The sequence below is a fragment of the Sus scrofa genome, chromosome 5 (assembly GCF_054392235.1).
Source record: "Sus scrofa isolate SSC_HxYL_T2T_F1_AM1 chromosome 5, Sscrofa_HxYL_maternal_Yorkshire_Landrace_v2.0, whole genome shotgun sequence".
Classification (NCBI taxonomy): Eukaryota; Metazoa; Chordata; class Mammalia; order Artiodactyla; family Suidae; genus Sus; species Sus scrofa.
The window spans coordinates 24,071,976-24,092,718 of NC_139387.1; the positions used below are offsets into that span (position 1 = coordinate 24,071,976).

Consider the following 20,743-nt stretch of genomic DNA (forward strand, 5'->3'; position numbering starts at 1 on the left):
GTGGCTCAATATTTTTATGCATGATGACATGATCACCACAATAAGTCTAGTTACATACTGTCTGTTGAGTGTACTGTCTGCAAAACATTATGAGGGAATGTTTTGGGATGAAATAGACCTTTCATGTAATATGCATTTTGGTAAGTACTTGAATGGATATATTTTTCAATATTTCTCAAAATTTACACTAAAAATGGCTGTATTTTCTTATTTTAAATTATACTTCAATAATGCTAATTAAAATGCAAAGAAAATGAGCAAAACAACTTCAATAGGAACAACACATAAAGAAAATGTTCAAATGGTAAATAAGCGCATGAAAATGAGATATGACTGCAGACACACATACAGGCATCCACACACAGTCCAAATGAGATGTGGAGTTCTTACACACTACTCATGGGAATGTAATCGGTACACGCACTTTGAAAAACAAACCACATGACTATCAAATAAAATCTTTGGTATGTTACCACCAGAAATATATGCATATGTAAACAAAAAACATATACAATATCTTCATACTGAGACTACTGAAAATAAGCAAGAGCTGGCAATTTCAATTTACATCACCAGCAATACAAATAAACTTTGCCATGTTTATACGTGGAGTCAATATACAGCATTAAAAAAGAATAAGCTATTGCTATATCCCAAGAGTTTTTGGATGTCACAAACACTCCAAAAAATATTGCACAAAAGACCAGGGATACAAAGGTATTAGCTCTTTTAGATCAAACTCGAAAACAAGCCAGAGTAATATAGAATAACAGAAGTTAGAATAGTGGCTACTTTGGTAGAATCTTGACTGACAGTGGGTAAAAGAGAGTTAAACTTAATGACTGTTAATAGTCTAGATCTTAATCTGGGTGGTGGTCAGTTTGCCTGTATATATTTATAAAGATTAGGTAACCAGTATAACTTAATTCTGTGCCGTCACTACACTTTTTCTTGTGTTATATATATCAATGTATTATTAAAGTGAAACTGACGTTTCCAGGAAAACAAAAAATTAGGAAATTCATCAACAGTATACCTACACTAAATAATTATAATAATAGATTGCTTTTTACAGCTAATAAAAACAATCATGTGTATTCTTGAAGATGCCATAAGTAAGGAAGAACACTGGAAATTTAAATGCATATCATCTGCATAAATAAAACAACTTTCAGGTAAATGGAGATTTTTTTTTTTTAATTTGGTCTTTTTGCCATTTCTCGAGTTGCTCCCTCAGCACATGGAGGTTCCTAGGCTAGGGGTCCAATCGGAGCTGCAGCTGCCGGCCTACGCCAGAGCCACAGCAATGCAGGATATGAGGCGAGTCTGCGACCTACACCACAGCTCACGGCAACACCAGATCCTTAACCCACTGAGCAAGGCCAGGGATCGAACCCACAACCTCATGGTTCCTAGTCGGATTCGTTAACCACTGGGCCACGACGGGAACTCCGAGGCTTTTTAAAACAACAAATATTTCTGGAAAATTAGAATTTTTCACAGAACTACCAGAAAGTTTGAGGATTTTTAATGACTTGTCTGCATGCTAGAATAAAGGATAAAGAGAGTGTCATAATATATTTATTGTTTTATTACTACTTCAGAAACTTGTGGCCAAGCTAGATTCACACACCTTTTAAGTCCTTTAAGGAATTCCTGAATTTAGAAAATGCCAATTCAGGAGTTCCCTTAGTGGCTCAGTGGTTAATGAATCTGACTAGCATCCATGAGGATGCAGGTTCCATCCCTGGCCTTGCTCAGTGGGCTAAGGACCCTGCGTTGCACTGAGCTGTGGTATAGGTTGCAGATGCGGCTTGGATCCCACGTTGCTGGGGCTGTGGCTGTGGCTGGCAGCTACAGCTCCGATTCAACCCCTATCCTGGGAACCTCCACATGCCGCAGATGTGGCTCTCAAAAGAAAAAGAGACAAAAAAAAAAAAAGAGAGAAAAAAAATAATAGAAAATGCCAATTCAGGCTTTAATTTTTGAAAAAAAAAAAAAAAAACAAATTCTATCCAAATATCAACTACACTCTACTTAAAAATAAAGGTGATGGACGCATACATTACTTTCGTTGTGGTTAGGGTTTCACAGAGGTAGGCATAGGTACAAACTCAGAGCACTTTCTACATTATATATGTGTGTTTTTGTATATCAATTATGTGTCCCAGTAAAGCTGCTGACAAAATAGAAAAAGCAGGATTAAAATTTGGAGAGGAGGATTTTGTCATCTTCTTTATATATTTAATGCATAAGGGCTAGAGAATTTTATTTCAAAAATTAACATTCTAGAACTACTTTCTAAAGCCTCTGAGTTTGTACAGTGTAAGAATCCGTGTACTGTAAGATTTTTAATCTATATTAAGAATATCTCTAAGATACAAACTTTTATTACCAGAGTAACTACAGTGTCATTTGATCTTAGATGGCCTGTGTTAGCATACCTAAGGACTTTCTCCTGTAAAAATATTAGGAGGTTAATTTTCAGTTATAGGTTTGGGGGGCCATTCAACTGTGTCCTTCTAGGTGTTGCCTAGTAACATAGAGGGTCAAAGATCTGGCATTGACACTGTTGTAGATCAGGTGGCTGCTCTGGTGTGACTTTGATCCCTGGTGCTAGAACTTTCACATCTTGAAAATGGACAAAAACAAAAGAGGAGTTCCTATCGTGGCTCAGTGGTTAACGAACCCAACTAGGAACCATGAGGTTGCGGGTTCAATCCGTGGCCTCCCTCAGTGGGTTAAGGATCTGGCATTGCTGTGAGCTGTGGTGTAGGTTGCAGATGCAGCTTGGATCCAGCATTGCTGTGGCTCTGGTGTAGGCTGGTGGCTAGAGCTCCAATTAGACCCCCAGCCTGGGAACCTCCATATGCCATGGGAGCGGCCCTAGAAAAGGCAAAAAGACAAAAAAAAAAAAAAAAAAAAAAAGAAAAGAAAAGAAAAGAAAAAAAGAAAACTGGAAAAGTGAATGTTGTACTCTCTTAAGGAGACTGATCCTCTCTCTTGAGTGGTACAGCCCCATGGCTTTGATAACTACAGGCTGAAATTTAAGCCAATTTGGTTTAGAAAACACATTAGGAATGTGGTAAATATTAGGAAGAAATATAGAGTCCCTACTCTGCATATTCTCTCCAACTGGAGGTGCTTTTTATTATAAACTCATTCCTCCAAAACTAAAAAATACATGATTCATGCAATTTTTCAATGAAGACAGCAAAATATTTTTAATCAATTTGAACAATGATACCAGTAAGATATATAATATTAAATTAAACAATTTAAATTATTTAAACATCTATAACTTATAGAGAAATATATAACCTATAATTAAATAGTTTTCCAGGAGCATATCTACAATTAGATTGTAAGGTCAGGCAGGTCCTCTCCTCCTTTATTTCCAAGATATGGGCATTTTTTCAATAGTCTATTTGTGCAATCTCCTAAATTCCCTCCTCCCTATACTTCCCCTGATGGACGGATTTTGAATAGGAATATGATACGCTAGATGCATCCTATTCCCTTTGCTCACATATGGTTGTTGTTCTACAGACCAGATTTCAAACCAACTGAAATCTTGCAGCAAAAGGGTCCCCAAGATGCAGGAGTGGATCTGGATTTCTACCACTGCCTATCTGATCGCTATGACTAACTCAAGATACTCTTATTGGGATGTTCAAAGCCATGATTTCAATAACCCTGTAATAAATTTGGTAGTTTAATCCACATTTACTTGCCTACTTTCTCTCTCTACTTGACTCAGAACTCAGGCAAGGAACAAAGGTGGAATTCCTTCAGGTACCTTGGTCCCAAGTGTGCCAATGAGTGACACAAACATTTCTGTGTATACAAGTGATATCACACATTGGAAGTAAAGTGTGACAATATACCTCAAAGTTCTAAAATGTAAGTGGCTTTTGCCTCAGGAATTCCCTTTCTGATAATATAAACTAAGGGAAAAAAGGAGGCTTATATAAAATATTTAATATATAATTTAACAAGTTCAATATGAGAAACTTCATTAAATAATGCTTTCTCCATAAAGAGCATAATGCAAAAATTATGATGCAAACCTATATTTTCACCATGTAAATATTTACAGTTATTGGCACAGAAACTATATATATATATATATATATACATACACACACACATATATATTTACACAAATATATACACACAAATTTCAAATACATATGTATATATATTTTTTTCCAAGTGAACACATAGACATAAAGCAACTTTGTTGTATTTCCTTAACACTTTGCTACCTATGAGTTCAAGAGTATCCAAAAATATCTTTTCATCACAAGGTTATTATTTTACTCTAGGAATAAGTCCTTAAAATTGTTGCCTCTTCTTGTCTCCAAGGACATGATTCCCACTGCTGACTGTGTTAGGTATTCTGCCAAACTTCAATGCATATTAGATTCTTTAGTCATGTTTGAACTTTGCTCATAAAGGACTATATTTATCCACACAGAGTGTTGCCGATCATCCATAAGAGTCAGAGATAATGAAATATTCATCTTACTTCATGGGGGAAAAAAACCCTGTCTTTGCCAAGAGAGATCAGAGTATAGGCAATCTACAGATTCAATGCAATCCCTATCACATTACCAAGGACATTTTTCACAGAACTCAAACAAAATATTTTCAAGTTTGTTTGGAAGCACACAAGACCCAGAATAGCCAAAGACATCCTGAAAAAGAAAAATGGAGCTGGAGGAATCAGGCTCCTGGACTTCATGCTATGCTACAAAGCAACAGTCGTCAAAACTGCATGGTACTGGCACAAAGACAGAAATATACATCAGTGGAACTGGACAGAAAGCCCAGAATTCAACCCATGCACCTACAGCCAACTCATCTGTGACAAAGGAGCCAAGGATATACAAAAGAGAAAGGAGAGCTTGTTCAATGAGTGGTGCTGGGAAAGCTGGACAGCCACATGGAAAAGAATGAAATTAGAACACTCCCTAACACCATACACAAAAAATAAACTCCAAATGGATTCAAGACCTAGATATAAGACCAGACACTATCAAACTCTTAGAGGAAAACATGGGCCAAACACTCTCTGACATGAACGGCAGCAACATCTTCTCAGATCCACCTATCAGACTACTGACAATAAAAACAAAAATAAACAAATGGGACCTAATCAAACTTCAAAGTTTCTGCACAGCAAAGGAAACCCTAAACAACACAAAAAGACAACCCACACAATGAGAGAAAATCTTTGCAAGTGAATCCACTGACAAGGGATTCATCTCTAAAATTTATAAACACCTTCTGTGGCTCCATACCAAAAAACAAACAACCCCATCCAAAAATGGGCAGAAGATCTAAACAGACAGTTCACCAAAGAAGATATACAGATGTCCAAAACACACATGAAAAGATGTTCAACATCACTCATTATTAGAGAAATGCCAATCAAAACCACCATGAGGTACCACCTTACACCAGCCAGAATGGCCATCATCCAAAAGTCTACAAACAAGAAGTGCTGGAGAGGGTCTAGAGAAAAAGGAACCCTAGTACACTGTTGGTGGGATTGTAAATTGGTGCAATCACTGTGGAAAGCAGTATGGAAATTCCTTAGAAAATGAAACATAGAACTACCATTTGATCTAGCAATCCCACTCCTGGGCGTCTATCCAGAGAAAACCATGACTCGCAAAGACACATGTACTCTGATGTTCACTGCAGTACTATTTTCTTTTTCTTTTTTTTTTTTTTAATTTTCCCACTGTACAGCAAGGGGGTCAGTTTATCCTTACATGTATACATTACAATTACATTTTTCCCCCACCCTTTGTTCTGCTGCAACATGAGTATCTAGACATAGTTCTCAAACTGCAGTACTATTTTCAATAGCCAAAATATAGAAACAACCTAAATGTCCATTGACAGAGGAGTGGACAAAGAAGATGGTACATATACACTATGGAATATTACTCAGTCATTAAAAGGAACGAAACACCAGCATTTTTAGCAACATGGATGGACCTAAAAGTTATCATGCTAAATGAAGCAGACAATGAGACACCAACATCGAATGCTATCACTGACACACAGAATCTGAAAAAAGGGCACAATGAACTTCTTTGCAGAACAGATACTGACCCACAGACTTTGAAAAACTTATGGTTTCCAAAGGAGACCGTTTGGGGGGTGGGGGGATGCACTGGTGGTGTGGGATGGAAATCCTATACAATTGGATTGTCATGATCACTGTACAACTCTAAATGTAATAAATTCATTGAGAAATAACAAAAAATGCATTACCTGAAGATATGACATTATTTGAAATGCTTGTGCATTTGAAGTTCAAAATTAATCTATTACTCCCTTCCTCTTCACAATCCTATATATAAAACACAACAGTATTTTATAACAAATGGAGAACAAATGCCTTGCCATTTTACAGGAAATTTTGTTCAGCTTCCCAATTCCTATGAATCTGGACTCTCACCTCAACCTGCCCTGAAAAAAATGGACTTATTTACAACTCCCAAAGTTGTATATGTACGATTCAAAATTAAGCCCCAGGAATACACTCCCTAAAGCCACTGAAGTCTAGGTAGGCCATATTTATTGAGAAACCACGATACAGCTGGTTCTGCTGCAGGTACTACTGCCCATCATTTTGCTCAATTATTTGAGGTGTCATAAGACATTGTCTCTAAAGTTTGTAGGGGGTCACATAAGTGCTGTTTGGCTGAGTCCACACAAGTGCATCCTGCCCTGCATTCACATACAAGCAGACTTTCGTTTTTGGACAAAGCCACATTAACCTGAAGAGACCATCTGAGATAAAACTTACTTGAGGCTAGTTCTTATTAAATTCTGCTGGAAATTTTAACTATTTTAATAAAAAAGCTCATATACTAATTCTAACTTTTTTGTAAAGTTAAAAAAACAACTTTGCCCTAGGTGTTTAAAGTAGGTATTAGACATTTCTGTTTCAAAAGTAAAATAAAATTTACCATTGTACACATCAAAGTCAGAGAATTTATTAAGATGAAGGCTTAAAGTTGACACATACAGCATAGAGTTTACATTGTTTTAATAGGGAAATTACAAAATTCTTTCCCTCTAAAATCAGTAGCAAGATAGGAATGTCTAATTTCACCACTTCTATTCATTATTGTACTGGAGCTTCTAATCAATGTAATAATGCAAGAAAAAAGTCCAGATGGGAAAGAAACAACACTGACTTTATCCTCATTGAACTGCTATTTATATAGAAAATTCTCAAAAATCTACTCAAAAATACTACCATAAATATTTTAATAAATTTAAGAGACACAAGGTCAATAAAATGCAATAATCAGAAAGTTAATTAAAATATAGCATAAAATCATACTGAATACTTAAGGGCAAAAAAACAACAAAGGATACTCAAGGCCTCTCTAATGCAACCCACTGAACACAGCTGAAAATTATTTTAAGGATCTAAGTAAATGGATAGATGCACCATGATTATGGAACAAAGATTCAAGCCTACAAGTATAATGAAATAAATTCTCACAATGACCTGAATGAACTTGAAAGCAAACCCTTTCTCAGTTAAGCCTCCAGATGAAAACACAACACAGCTCACACCTTGTTTAAAGATCCTAAGCAGAAGACAGAGGAAAGCTGTGCCTGGAATCCTGATGCACAGAAACTATGAGATAAGAAGCATGCAGTTTTGGGAGTTCCCATCGTGGCTCAGTGGTTAACGAATCTGACTAGGAACCATGAGGTTGCAGGTTTGATCCCTGGCCTCGCTCAGTGGATTAAGGATCCTGCGTTGCCATCAGCTATGGTGTAGGTTGCAGACATGGCTCGGATCCTGCATTGCTGTGGCTCTAGTGTAGGCCGTTCTGGCGTAGGCCGGTGGCTACAGCTCTGATTAGACCCCTAGCCTGGGAACCTCCATATGCTGCGGGAAGCGGCCCTAGAAAAGGCAAAAAGACAAAAAAAAAAAAAAAGACCAAAAAAAAAAAAAAAAAAGGAAGCATGCAGTTTTAAACAACTAAGTTGGTCGGCATGGGTTATACAATAATAAAAAACTAATACGAGGCTTTAGGAAATGTCTATAGCTGTCATTAAAATGCAGTCGTTTGGATTATTTTATGTTCCTATTTTTCTTGCTTACTTCTCAGCATATAAAAAGGCTTCAACATGGATTAACTCCATGACTTTAATATTGAAACCTTTCTTTGTTTACATATCTTCATTGTTTGCAAGTTGATATACATTTAGGCTCAAATGCCTAAGTCAGAGAAAAATATAAAAATGGAACCAAAACAGGAGAAAACTATCTTCAAGAATACAACTATCCTAATGGTGTACAGACAGGATAGTTACACATATATAAAGTAATAATGAATATTACAACAGCAACCTCTGCAACTCTATGCTTTTTGAACCATGATTACCTTCATGCGATTTTTTTCTAGGAGACTAGACATTACAGAAAAAAGTGATTGAAGAGAAGGTTCACAGACATCCAAGGAGAAATTTAAAGTAATTGAAATGAGGATGATCCTCGCTGCCGCTGGAAAACAGCAGACGAAGGCTTCTAGAAACCCTGCTGTGGAACCCAGGCCTTTAAAGGCCACATCAAAAGCACATTTCTTCCTAATTTTTTTTTTTTTACCCAGATAATCACTGGGACACATTCACTTGCTGAGTGTTTCTGGGAGTGAAAAATTAAGCTGAGGAGTTCCTGCTGTGGTGCACTTTCCCAACATGTTGCTTAAGGTCTCACGCAGCCTCTCAAGTGTTTACTGCAGTAGGAACGGAGTTTCTTCATTCACTATTCTCTGACATCTCTAATGCTTATGGGAAGCAATTCTCCCCAGAATCCTCTCCTGATGTCCCCATAAACTGAGGAAAACAAAATTATGAATCGAACTGTCTACTGATCTTCCATATTTGTGCAGTTGCAGAGAACTCTCTCTAGTACAAAGAAAGATGCTGAGTCTTTTTCTAAGACAATGTATTAAGATTATCTACCCAACTACATTCGTGACTAATGATTTCTTTTCCTAGATTGGGACTACATATGCTTTTAATTCATTTGATGACAAATCTATATCAAAGCCATACAAATTTACAAAGTTGTCTACCTACAACTAAGAATTTCTCATAGAGCAATTGTCTGGAGTTTATGCAGTCATGTGTGCAAATATATTTATATAAAACATTTAGATAGTATTTTGCATTATAAAAAAAGAAATGTAAACAACATACATTTCCAAACTGGTGGTAATTATTATAAAAGAGATAATAAAATTATATAAATACAGTCATTAAAAACTGCTGTAAATCTCCATGTTACTAAGTACGGACATAACAGGCTGCATGAAAACGGTAGATTACAACAGTGTTTTGCAAGTTTCCTTCTGTACTTATGTTTGAGTGAGAAAAACTCTGACAATACTTTTATAAGATATTTTACAATGGTACTCTCTATGTCATTATTTGTCTTTTTACCTTCGTACTCTCCTTCATAATACCTATGAGTTACATAAGGAAAGTAGAGAAAGCTTTTATCTGCCAGTTTCATTGCTTTAGAAAATACAAGAAAAAAATTAAACATTTTATTGTTTGATTATATTAGCCACCACCATCACAGTGTATTTAATATCATTTTTGCACTTTCTTGTCCATAAGGGCACTGTCCCTATTCTGTCAGGTTCACTGTCAAAACTTTATATTAATATTCCTTGGTGACTTTCAAACCTGGGTCTCCAAGGACTCTTTTGTTTGTTGAGTCTAATGATCCTTGTTATGTGCAGAATACATAAATTAACAAGCCACAGTATTTGGTGCCAAATATGTTTTCCTGACCAATGAGTTTAGAAGATTACCTACCCCTGATCACTCAATAGCCTGATATACCCAGCCCTTTAAAGTAGGCATTACTTTATTTTAGCTAGCCAGAGAAGAACATGCATTCCTGATATAAAATGGCACAGAACCTCTTAATAGAAGATGTTCTATGGTATAGAAAGCATATGGCATGGTATATGATATAGGAGGGCTATGGATATTTCCAGGGAATTTCTAGCCGAGGTAGTTTCCTGAGAAAACCTGGCATTCAGGTCTCCACTAGCATACTCCTGTTCAGCCTGTGTCTCATTAAGAATATGCTCAAATAGACTGTCAAGAGATACCATGAAATAACGTACAGCTTAAAGGGTAAGTATGAAAATGTTTGGTGCCTCACCTATTTTCATTGTACGTCTGCATATATTCTGGCAGAAGGTAGGAGGTGGATGGGAAATGTCATGATAGAGTTCTCTCTTTCACTGAAATGTTAGACATAAACAGCGAATACAGTCAGCATTTGAAGGGATTACCCTACAGTCATTTATGAGATACAGTTTTTGTTCTAGAATGATGGCCCTAGAAATCATTATCAGGCCTGGCTGAGGAACACTCAGAAATAAAACATCCTGCAAACACACACGAACACACAAAAAATAAAATCCAACTGCGCATGTGCACACACACATATCAACTGCAGACTCACATACTCAAATTTTGTTCATTTTTTTCATCTTTTGCACAAATAAAATCCTCTGTGAAAGTTAAATACTTAAAGCAGGACTTGATCAATCTGAATATGTTGGCATTGTTAAATATTTAATATTTATGTTAGACTGGAATAAAGGAAAAACAATATGGTGATTATTAAAAATGAAATCATTTCCAGACCCAAGCAAAGCTGGGTCAAATTCCAAGAGAACTACTGGGAGGTGAACTTAGCTCATGAAAAAGAAGAAAACAGAACAGAGCTTCTCATGTGAGCTATGGTCACCGTGTACGATAATGCACTGTTTAAGAGGGTATTAGCTTTCCATCAAACTTTATCTACCCTGAGCCTCAATTAACACCCCTGCCTATGATGGCATCTGTCTACCCTGGAGACTGCATCCTGTATACTGAGCCTATAGTATCAGAAGACAGGGTTTCCTTGCTCAGATGAAAGAGAGAAAGACGTTGCTCAAAACACTGTGAAATAAGTTAAACAGAGAAAGACAAACACTGTATGATCTCACTTTTATGTGAACTCTATAAAACAAAAAACAACCAACCAAAAGAAACCCAGTTTCACAGATTCAGAGAATAGATTGGTGGTTTCATAGGTGGGGAGTGGGGAGCAGTAGGAGAAATGGTAGAAGGGGCTCAAATGATACAAACTTCAGTTTAACATAAATAAGTCATGGGGATGGAATTTATAGCTTAGTGACTACAGTTAATAGTAACGTATTGCATATTTGAAAGTAAGAAAGTAGATCTTACAAGTTCTCATCATAAGAAAAAAATGGTGGATAACTATATAAGGTGATGGACGTTAACCAGACATAATGCGGAGATTATTTTACCATGTATACAAACATTGAATTGTTATGTTGTTTACCAGAAATTAATATAAAGTTAAATATCAATTATACATTATTTTTAAAAAATCTCCTTGGTCATATCTGGGTGATGCTAGTGGAAAAAATATTTTAAAAAATCAGTAAATGAAGGGAAATAATTTTTTGGAAAATAAAAGCTCTCAAAGTACATGTATCAGAATTTTCTGAGAAAAATATTCTAAAAACACAAGAAAATGGCTTATTCCTAGGAGATCCACTGTGCATTTAGTAAAGGTACGGGACTGGAGCCCTGAAGACATTACTTATAGGTTAGAAACTGATTATCAATCAGAATAATTGAGGATAATTGAGAAATGATTCCCACCTACCTTGATCTTATTAAGCCAGAATAATATAGTCCCTACTCTTCTGACTTAATATTTCACTGAAAGAAATATTAAACCAACATGAAAGGGTCAATGTACAAACAGGAACAAAGAACAAAATAGAAAATTAGCTAGCTGCACTTTGGTGATGGGCAGCCCCATCAGCCACATGAATTGAGTGACTGCACATGTTTAGATTTTTCCAAGTACACATTCGCATCAGATGCATCACCATAATTACTTATTACTCCTGCCCCATTTGCTTCTCAAGTATCTTGTTTGAGAAATAATTATATATTAATACTACCTTTGTTTTAATCATTCATACAAATACTGTCATCATGAAACCAAGATATTCAGGTAAATGTGCGCTAATGACCAGAGTGCAGTGATTCAGGCCAGGACTCTGGAACCTTTCTGGGTAGATATTGAAACAGCGGACTTAGTTTTTATTTCTCTGCACCCTAGATTTCCCACTGTTAAAGTGGAGCACATATAAATCTCTACCTCACCAGACATCAAAAGGCTTATATGATGACATCTGTCATAGACTTAGACCAGTGCCTGGAGCATAAGAAGAGACTAGTAAGCAGGCATTATTATGATTATATCAAAATATATTTAGGTTATGACTGATACTGAATTAATTCATAGGATATATGATAAAGTACTTCTTGATAATGCTGAAGTTAAACCCAGAGAGTAAGCAATTGAGAAATAAATGCAAAATGTAAAAATAGAGGCAAAAATGTTGACTTGAAAGAAATAGAATGGAGGCAAGAAACTTTCAAGGAAAGGATATTCAGCAAATTTTGTCTGGACTTTTTCTCCATAACATGGTATGTAAATATGTTTCAATCTGAGTGGTAAAATGAGGCTTCAAAGTATAGATTTATATCCTACAGAACTCAATTAATTACACTCAGCATAACCTCATAAGGTGATGAAAGTGCAATAAAGTAACCAGGCTGTCTTGCAGAGTATTATCCAAGAAGTCACATAAGATATAAGAAGTGAAGCCTCCACTAGAATCTCAAAACTATACATGTTTTGTAGTCTTTTAAATAATGAATGATCAAATGTTAGAAAGCAAAAAATATATATATTCATTTAAGAGAGAACTGAAATGCCTAGTTTGGGTCTTGGTATGAAACTTTATGATGTTAATAATTCCCAAAGTTCACAGGAAAGAAATTAAACTACAGTTAATATTTTTTAAATTTTGCTTATGAATTGAGTAAAGCATTTGGCAGTACTAAAAACTATATTAATCTATGAAATGAGAAATAAACGTTATATAATAAAAAAATGCGCAGTGTTATCTTTGTAGAAGTAACACAAAATATAGGAACTGAAGCTTTGACTAGAACCGCAAAACTATAAAATGGATATTTTTGAGTCAAAACATATTTTGCCCTTAAAATGAATGACCATTCTCACTCATTAGAAAGTAAAACAAAAAATTGAATTGAAGAGAGCTGAAATGTCTTCTTTGGGTCCTGCTCTAAAACTTTATTTTAGTATTTTAATAATGCCCAAACTTTAAAGCAAAGGAATAAAACAGAACTTAATATTTTTTAAAACATTACTTAAGAATTGAAGGAAAATGGAGTTCCCATCGTGGCTCAGTGGTTAACAAATCTGACTAGGAACCATGAGGTTGCAGGTTCAATCCCTGGCCTTGGTCAGTGGGTTAAGGATCTGGCGTTGCCATGAGCTGTGCTGTAGGTCGCAGACTTGGCTCAGATCCTACATTGCTATGTCTCTGGTGTAGGCCAGTGGCTACAGCTCCGATTAGCCCCCTAGCCTGGGAACCTCCATATGCCTCGGGAGCAGCCCTAGAAGAGGCAAAAAGACAAAAAAAAAAAAAAGGAACTGCAGGAAAACATTGGGCAGTATTAAAACCTAGCTACAATATAGAAAATGAAATATTAACATAATGTAATAAAAATCAGAAACTCAGGGTAGGAGCTAAAAATACTTAATTCAATATGAATTGAATTTAGGAGTTTACTAAAGGAACAGTTAGACTGTTAAGTCAACAACTAAAAGGTATAAAATAATTTTACTTGTCATTATGTATAAATAGATCGGGGAAGGTCTGCTCACTGTAAAATATGAAATGCATTCCTCGGATCCACAAGTAAAACTGATGGATGTTGGAGGAGTCGAATATACAAGAGAGTGTTCATCACTGGATGATGGTGTCATTGAACTCTGCATTCAAATCTCTCTGACATTGACATGTAGGGCTGGCAAATCCAGGAGTCAATAATGAGAAACCACACTGCAATAACAACATTCATCCTTCTGGGACTGACAGAAGATCCTCAGCTGCAGCTTTTGCTTTTCCTTTTCCTCTTTCTCACCTACATATTGAGTGTAGCTGGAAATCTGACCATCATCACCCTAACCTTGCTGGATCCCCACCTTAAAACCCCCATGTATTTTTTCCTCCAAAATTTCTCTTTCTTAGAAATCTCATTTACAACTGCCTGTATTCCAAGATTCCTATACAATATATCAACTGGGGACAGAACAATTACTTATAATGCATGTCTCACTCAAATATTTTGTACGGATCTCCTTGGGATAACTGAGTTCTTTCTCTTGGCAACCATGGCATATGATCGCTATGTGGCCATCTGCAAACCCCTGCATTATATGACAATCATGAGCAACAAACTCTGCAAAACAATGGTTGTCTGCTGTTGGCTGGCAGCACTTATGATTATCCTCCCTCCACTCAGCTTAGGTTTTCATCTGGAATTCTGCAATTCCAATCTCATTGATCATTTTGCCTGTGACGCCTCTACTCTCCTGAAGATCTCATGCTCAGACACCTGGTTGATTGAGCAGATGGTTATAGCCTGTGCTGTGCTCACTCTCATCACCACTCTCACATGTGTAGTTCTCTCCTACATATACATCATAAGGACGATTCTAAAATTCCCTTCTGCCCAACAAAGAAAAAAAGCCTTTTCTACCTGTTCTTCCCACATGATTGTCGTTTCCATCAGCTATGGCAGCTGCATCTTCATCTACATCAAACCATCTGCCAAAGAAGAGGTAAACCTCAATAAAGGAGTGGCATTGCTTCTTTCTTCCATTTCACCAATGCTGAATCCTTTTATATATACTCTGAGGAATAAGCAAGTTAAACTAGCCTTTCAGGACTCACTCAAAAAAATTGCATTTCTTTTAAGAAAGTAAAATGTGTCTCTTGATAAAGGCACTCAAAAGATGCACCTCTACCTTATTTTTCCATAAAGCTGATAACCAATATTATAGTTTCTTAGCTTTTACACCAATCAGGTTGATGTCACTGTCATTTAATCCTTCATTTTCCCTTCAATTCATATACTTAGCAACAAATTATTGATCACTGCTTTGTGACGAACCAAATATATTAATTTTAATCCTTTACCTAGAACCTATCTAATTCGTTCCTTTTTCAACTTTTAGATGTTTTTCTCACATATTTTACAATATTGGTGTAGAGCTGTCATTCTTTCATAATGAATTATAATTGACACACAATATGAGTTTCAAGTGTACAACACAGTCACTTAATATTTTTGAAATGATGACAAAATGATCATCACATCATCACCATCACATTCTGAATCCTGATGAAATCATCACCACAGTAAGTCTAGTTACAATCCGTCTGTTCAGTGTACTCTCTGAAAATCATCATGAGGGAATGTTTTGGGATGAAAGAGACCTTTCATATAACCTGTGGTTTGGTAAGTACTTGAATGGATCTATTCTTCACTATTTCTCAAATTTTATAATAAAAATGGATGTATTTATTATAAATGACACTTCAATAATGTTAGTTAAAATGCAAAGAAAATGAGCCAAATATCTCCAACAGGAACATCACATGAAGAAATATCCAAATGGTAGTGAAGCACATGAAAATGATATGACTGCAGACACACACAGGCATCTACAAAGAGTCCAAATGAGAAGTGGAATTCTTACACACTACTCACAGGAAGGTAACTGGTGCACACACTTTATAATATATACCACATGGCTATCAATTAAAATCTTTGGTATACTACCACCAGAAATCTATGCCTATGGAAACAAAAATTATGTATAATACCTTCACCCTGAGACTATTGAAAATAAGCAAGAGCTGGCAACTTGAATGTGCATCACCAGCAATACAAATAAACTTTGCCATGTTTATACATGGAGTCAATATACAGCATTAAAAAAGAACAAGCTATTGCTATATCCCAAGAGTTTTTGGATGTCACAAACACTCCAAAAAATGTTGCACAAAAAAAGAGGGCTACAAATGCATAGTGTATTAATTCTTTTAGACCAAGCTCAAAATCAAGCCACATTAACATACAATAACAGAAGTTAGAAGAGTGGCTACCTTTGGTAGAATCTTGACTGACAGAGGGTAAAAGAGAGTTCACTTGATTGCTGGTAATAGTCCATATCTTTATCTGGGGGCTGATATTTGGATGTATATATTTATAAAGATTAGTTAACCAGTATAACTTAAATTTCTGCCCTTACTACACTTTTGCTGTTACATGAGTTAAATATCAGGAGTTCCCGTCGTGGCGCAGTGGTTAACGAATCCAACTAGGAACCATGAGGTTGCGGGTTCGGTCCCTGGCCTTGCTCAGTGGGTTAACGATCCGGCATTGCTGTGAGCTGTGGTGTAGGTTGCAGACGCGGCTCGGATCCCACATCGCTGTGGCTCTGGCGTAGGCCAGTGGCTACAGCTCCGATTCAACCCCTAGCCTGGGAACCTCCATATGCCGCGGGAGCGGCCCAAGAAATAGCAACAACAACAACAACAAAAGACAAAAAAAAAAAAAAAAAAAATCAATACATTATTAAAGTGAAACCGAGAAATTTCCAGGAAAACAAAACCTAAGCGAATTCACCAGTATACCTACACACACACAAAAATAATAGTAACAGAGTGCTTTTTAAAACTAGAAAAAATAATGCTGTGTATTCTTGAAGATGCCAAGAGTAATGAAGAACACTGGATGAGAGAATAAATTGGAAAGTTAAATACATGTCATCTTCAAAAAGAAAAAAAAACAACTTTCAGGTAAATAGAGATTTTGCAAAACAACAAACACTTCTGGAAAATTAATATTTTTGCCATAATTACTAGAAAGTTTGAAGTTTTGTTAATAAATTATCTGTATGCCAGCATAAAGAATAAAGAGAGTGTCATAATATATTTAATGTTTTATTACCACTTCAGAAACTTTTGGCCAAGCTAGACTCACATCATTTAAGTCCTTGAAGGAATTCAATCAATTTAGAAATGTCAATTCAGGATCTAGTTTTAGGAAAAAAAATCCAAATTCTATCCAAAGATCAACTACACTCTGCTTAAAATTAAACGGGATGGATGTGTTCATTTGCCTTTGCTTGTGGCTAGGGTTTCACAGATGTAGGCATAGTTACAAACTCAGGGAACTGTCTCCATTACACATGTGCATTTGTGTATATCAATTACGCATCCAGTAAAGCTGCTGATAAAAACATAGGCAGTATGAAAACCTGGGGAAGAAGACGTTGTCAACTTTTTATACATTTAAAGCATAAGAGCTAGAGAATTTTATTTCACAAATTAACATTCTAGAACTACTTTCTAAGACCTCTGAGCCTGTATATTGTAAAAACCTATATATTGTAAGATTTTTACCCATTTAAATCTTGAATATCCCTAAGGTATGATATTTTATTACCAGAGTATATATAATGTCATTTGATCTTAGATGGCCTGTGCTAGATACCTTACCTAAGAACTTCGTATTGGAAAAATATTAGGAGGTAACTTTTAAATTACAGGTTTAGGGCGGCCATTCAACAGTGTCTTTCTAGGAGTTGCCTAGTGGTATAGAGGGTCAAGAATCCGGCATTGACACTGTTGCGGCTTGGGTGGCTGCTCTGCTGTGGCCTTCATCCCTGGTGCTAGACTTTCACATGTCTTGAACATAACCAAAAAAGTAAAATAAAAAGAAAACTGGAAAAGTGGAAGTTGTCTGTCTTTAAGGAGAACTGATCATCTTGCTTGAGTGGCATACTCATATGCTTTGATAACCACAGACTTAAATTTAAGCCAATTTGGTTTAGAAAAAATATTAGAAATGTGGTTAATATAAGGAAGAAATATAGAGTCCCTACTCTTCATATTCTCTCCAAGCGGAGGTGCATTTTATTATAGACTAATTCCTCAAAAGTTAAAAAATACAGGATTCATGCAACTTTTCAATGAATACAGCAAAATGTTCTTAACTAATTTAAACAATGAAACCAGTAAGATTTACAATACTAAATTAAACAATTTTAGTTATTTAAAAACCTATAATCTATAGAGAAAATACACAATCTATAATTAAATAATTTTAGATGAACCTATTTACAATTAGATTGTAAAAACAGGCAGGTACTCTTCTCCTTTATTATCAAGATACGGAATTTTTCAATAAAATATTTGTACAATCTTCTAAATTCACTCCTCCCTATCTTTCCCTTGATGGGTGGATTTGTGCTTTTTTGATTTTTTGGGTTTTTTTTTTTTTGACTTTTATTACATTCAGGTAGGTTCCTGCTATGCCAACTTGCTGAAGGGTTTCTATCAGAAATGGGTGTTGGATTTTGTCAAAGGCTTTTTCTGTGTCTACTGAGAGGAACGTATGGTTTTTATTCTTCAGTTTTTTTTTTTTGTTTGTTTGTTTGTTTTTGTCTTTTTGCTATTTATTGGGCAGCTCCTGCGGCATATGGAGGTTCCCAGGCTAGGGTTCAAATTGGAGATGTAGCCACCTGCCTACGCCAGAGCCACAGCAACGCTGGATCCGAGCCACGTCTACAGCCTACACCACCGCTCACGGCAACGCCAGATCATTAACCCACTGAGCAAGGGCAGGGACCGAACCCGCAACCTCATGGTTCCTAGTCAGATTCGTTAACCACTGTGCCACGATGGGAACTCCCTATTCTTCAGTTTGTTAATGTGGTGTATCACACTGATGGATTTGTGGATATTGAAGAATCCTTGAATCCCTGGGATAAATCCCATTTCATCATGATGTACAATCCTTTTAATGTACTGTTGGATGCGGTTTGCTAGTATTTTGTTGAGGATTTCTGCATCGATGTTCATCAGTGAAACTAACCTGTAGTTTTCTTTTTTTGTGGTATCTTTTTCTGGTTTTGGTATCAGGGTGATTGTGGCCTCATAGAATGAGTTTGGAAGTATCCCTTCCTCTGCAATTTTTTGAAATAGTTTCAGAAGGAGAGGTGTTAGCTCTTCTCTAAATGTTTGATAGAATTTGCCTGTGAAGCCATCTGGTCCTGGACTTTTGTTTGTTGGAAGTTTTTTAATCACAGTTTCCATTTCAGTTCTTGTTATGGCTCCATTCATCTTTTCTCTTTCATCTTGGTTTAGTCTTGGAAGATTGTACTTTTCTAAGCATTTGTCCATTTCTTCTAGGTTTTCCATTTTATTGGCATATAGTTGCATATAGGAGTCTCATGATCCTTTGTATTTCTGTGATATCCGTTGTTACTTCTCCTTTTTCATTTCTAATTTTATTGATTTGAGTTCCCTCTCTTTTTTGCTTGATACGTCTGGCTAAGAGTTTGTCAATTTTGTTGATCTTTTCAAAGAAACAGCTTTTCGTTTCATTGATCTTTTCTATCATTTTCTTTGTTTCTATTTCATTGATTTCTGCTCTGATCTTTGTGATTTCTTTCCTTCTACTAACTTTAGGTCTTGTCTGTTCTTCTCTCTCGAGCTGCTTGAGATGTAAAATTAGCTTGTTTATTTGGGCTTTTTCTTGTTTCCTGAGGTGGGCTTGTATTGCTATAAACTTTCCTCTTAGAATGGCTTTTGCTGCATTCCATAGGTTTTGGAGTATCGTATCTTCGTTGTCATTTGCTGCTAGGTATTTTGAAATATCCTCTTTGATTTCTTCAGTGATCCATTGGTTGTTTAGTAGCGTGTTGTTGAGTCCTCACGTGTTTATGTTTTTTTGCAGTTTTTTCTTGTTGTTGATTTCCAGTCATATAGTGTTGTGTTTGGAAAAGATGCTTGATATGATTTCAATTTGCTTAAAGTTACCGAGGTTGGATTTGTAGCCCAGGATGTGATGAATCTTAGAGAATGTTCCATGTGCACTTGAGAAGAATGTGTATTCTGTTGCTTTTGCATGGAATGTCCAATAAATATCTATGAAGTCCATTTGGTTTAATGTATTATTCAGGGCCTGTGCTTCCTTTTTGATTTTCTGTCTGGTTGATCTGTCCATTGCTGTAAGTGGGGTGTTAAAGTTCCCCACTATGATTGTGTTACTGTTGATTTTTCCTTTTAAGGTTGTTAGCAGTTGCATTATTTATTGTGGTGAACCTATGTTGGGTGCGTAGATATTTAAAATTGTTATATCTTCTTGGGTTGATCATTTGATCATTAAGTAATGACCTCCTTTGTCTCTTAAACTATTCATTTTGAAGTCCATTTTCTCCAGCTTTCTTTTGACTCCCATTTGCATGAAATATTTTCTTCCATCCTCTCACTTTCAATTTGTATGTGTCCCTAGAAGTGAAGTGGGTCTCTTGAAGACAGCATATATATGGGTCTTGTTTTTGTATCCATTCAGCCAGTTTATGTCTTTTAGTTGTGGCATTTAGTCCATTCACATTTAAGGTAATTATTGATATGTATGTTCTTATTGCCATTTTATTAATTACTTTGGATTTGTTTTTGCTGCTCTTTTTCCTTTCCTTCTTTTCTTGTTCTCTCCTCTTGTGGTTTGATGACTACCTTTATTGTTATATTTGAGTTGATTTTTCTATGTTTGTGTATCAATTGTAGATTTTTGTTTTGCAGTTATTCTGGAGTTTTGATATATGAGTCTATATGTTTATGAGACTGTTTTAAGTTGATGTTCTCTTATTTGCAAGTTCATCTCCAGTGCCTGCATTTGTACCCAC

General features: G+C 36.0%; 3 protein-coding genes and 1 pseudogene across 4 annotated transcripts in view; all 4 read left to right on the forward strand.

Annotated features, from left to right (window-relative positions):
• Positions 1 to 20,743, forward strand: part of LOC146403237 (olfactory receptor 6C3-like) — a 555,083-nt gene that overhangs the window by 192,022 nt on the left and 342,318 nt on the right. The window lies entirely within an intron of this gene.
• The window catches only part of LOC146403242 (olfactory receptor 6C2-like), a 143,093-nt gene that overhangs the window by 74,474 nt on the left and 47,876 nt on the right, over positions 1 to 20,743 (forward strand). The gene's annotated exons all lie outside the window — the stretch shown is intronic.
• LOC100736710 (olfactory receptor 6C75-like) overlaps positions 1 to 20,743 on the forward strand; it is a 133,312-nt gene that overhangs the window by 71,083 nt on the left and 41,486 nt on the right. The window lies entirely within an intron of this gene.
• Positions 10,559 to 14,993, forward strand: LOC100156758 (olfactory receptor 6C68-like; annotated as a pseudogene). The gene has a single exon (XR_014803305.1). The product of XR_014803305.1 is annotated as an olfactory receptor 6C68-like (transcript).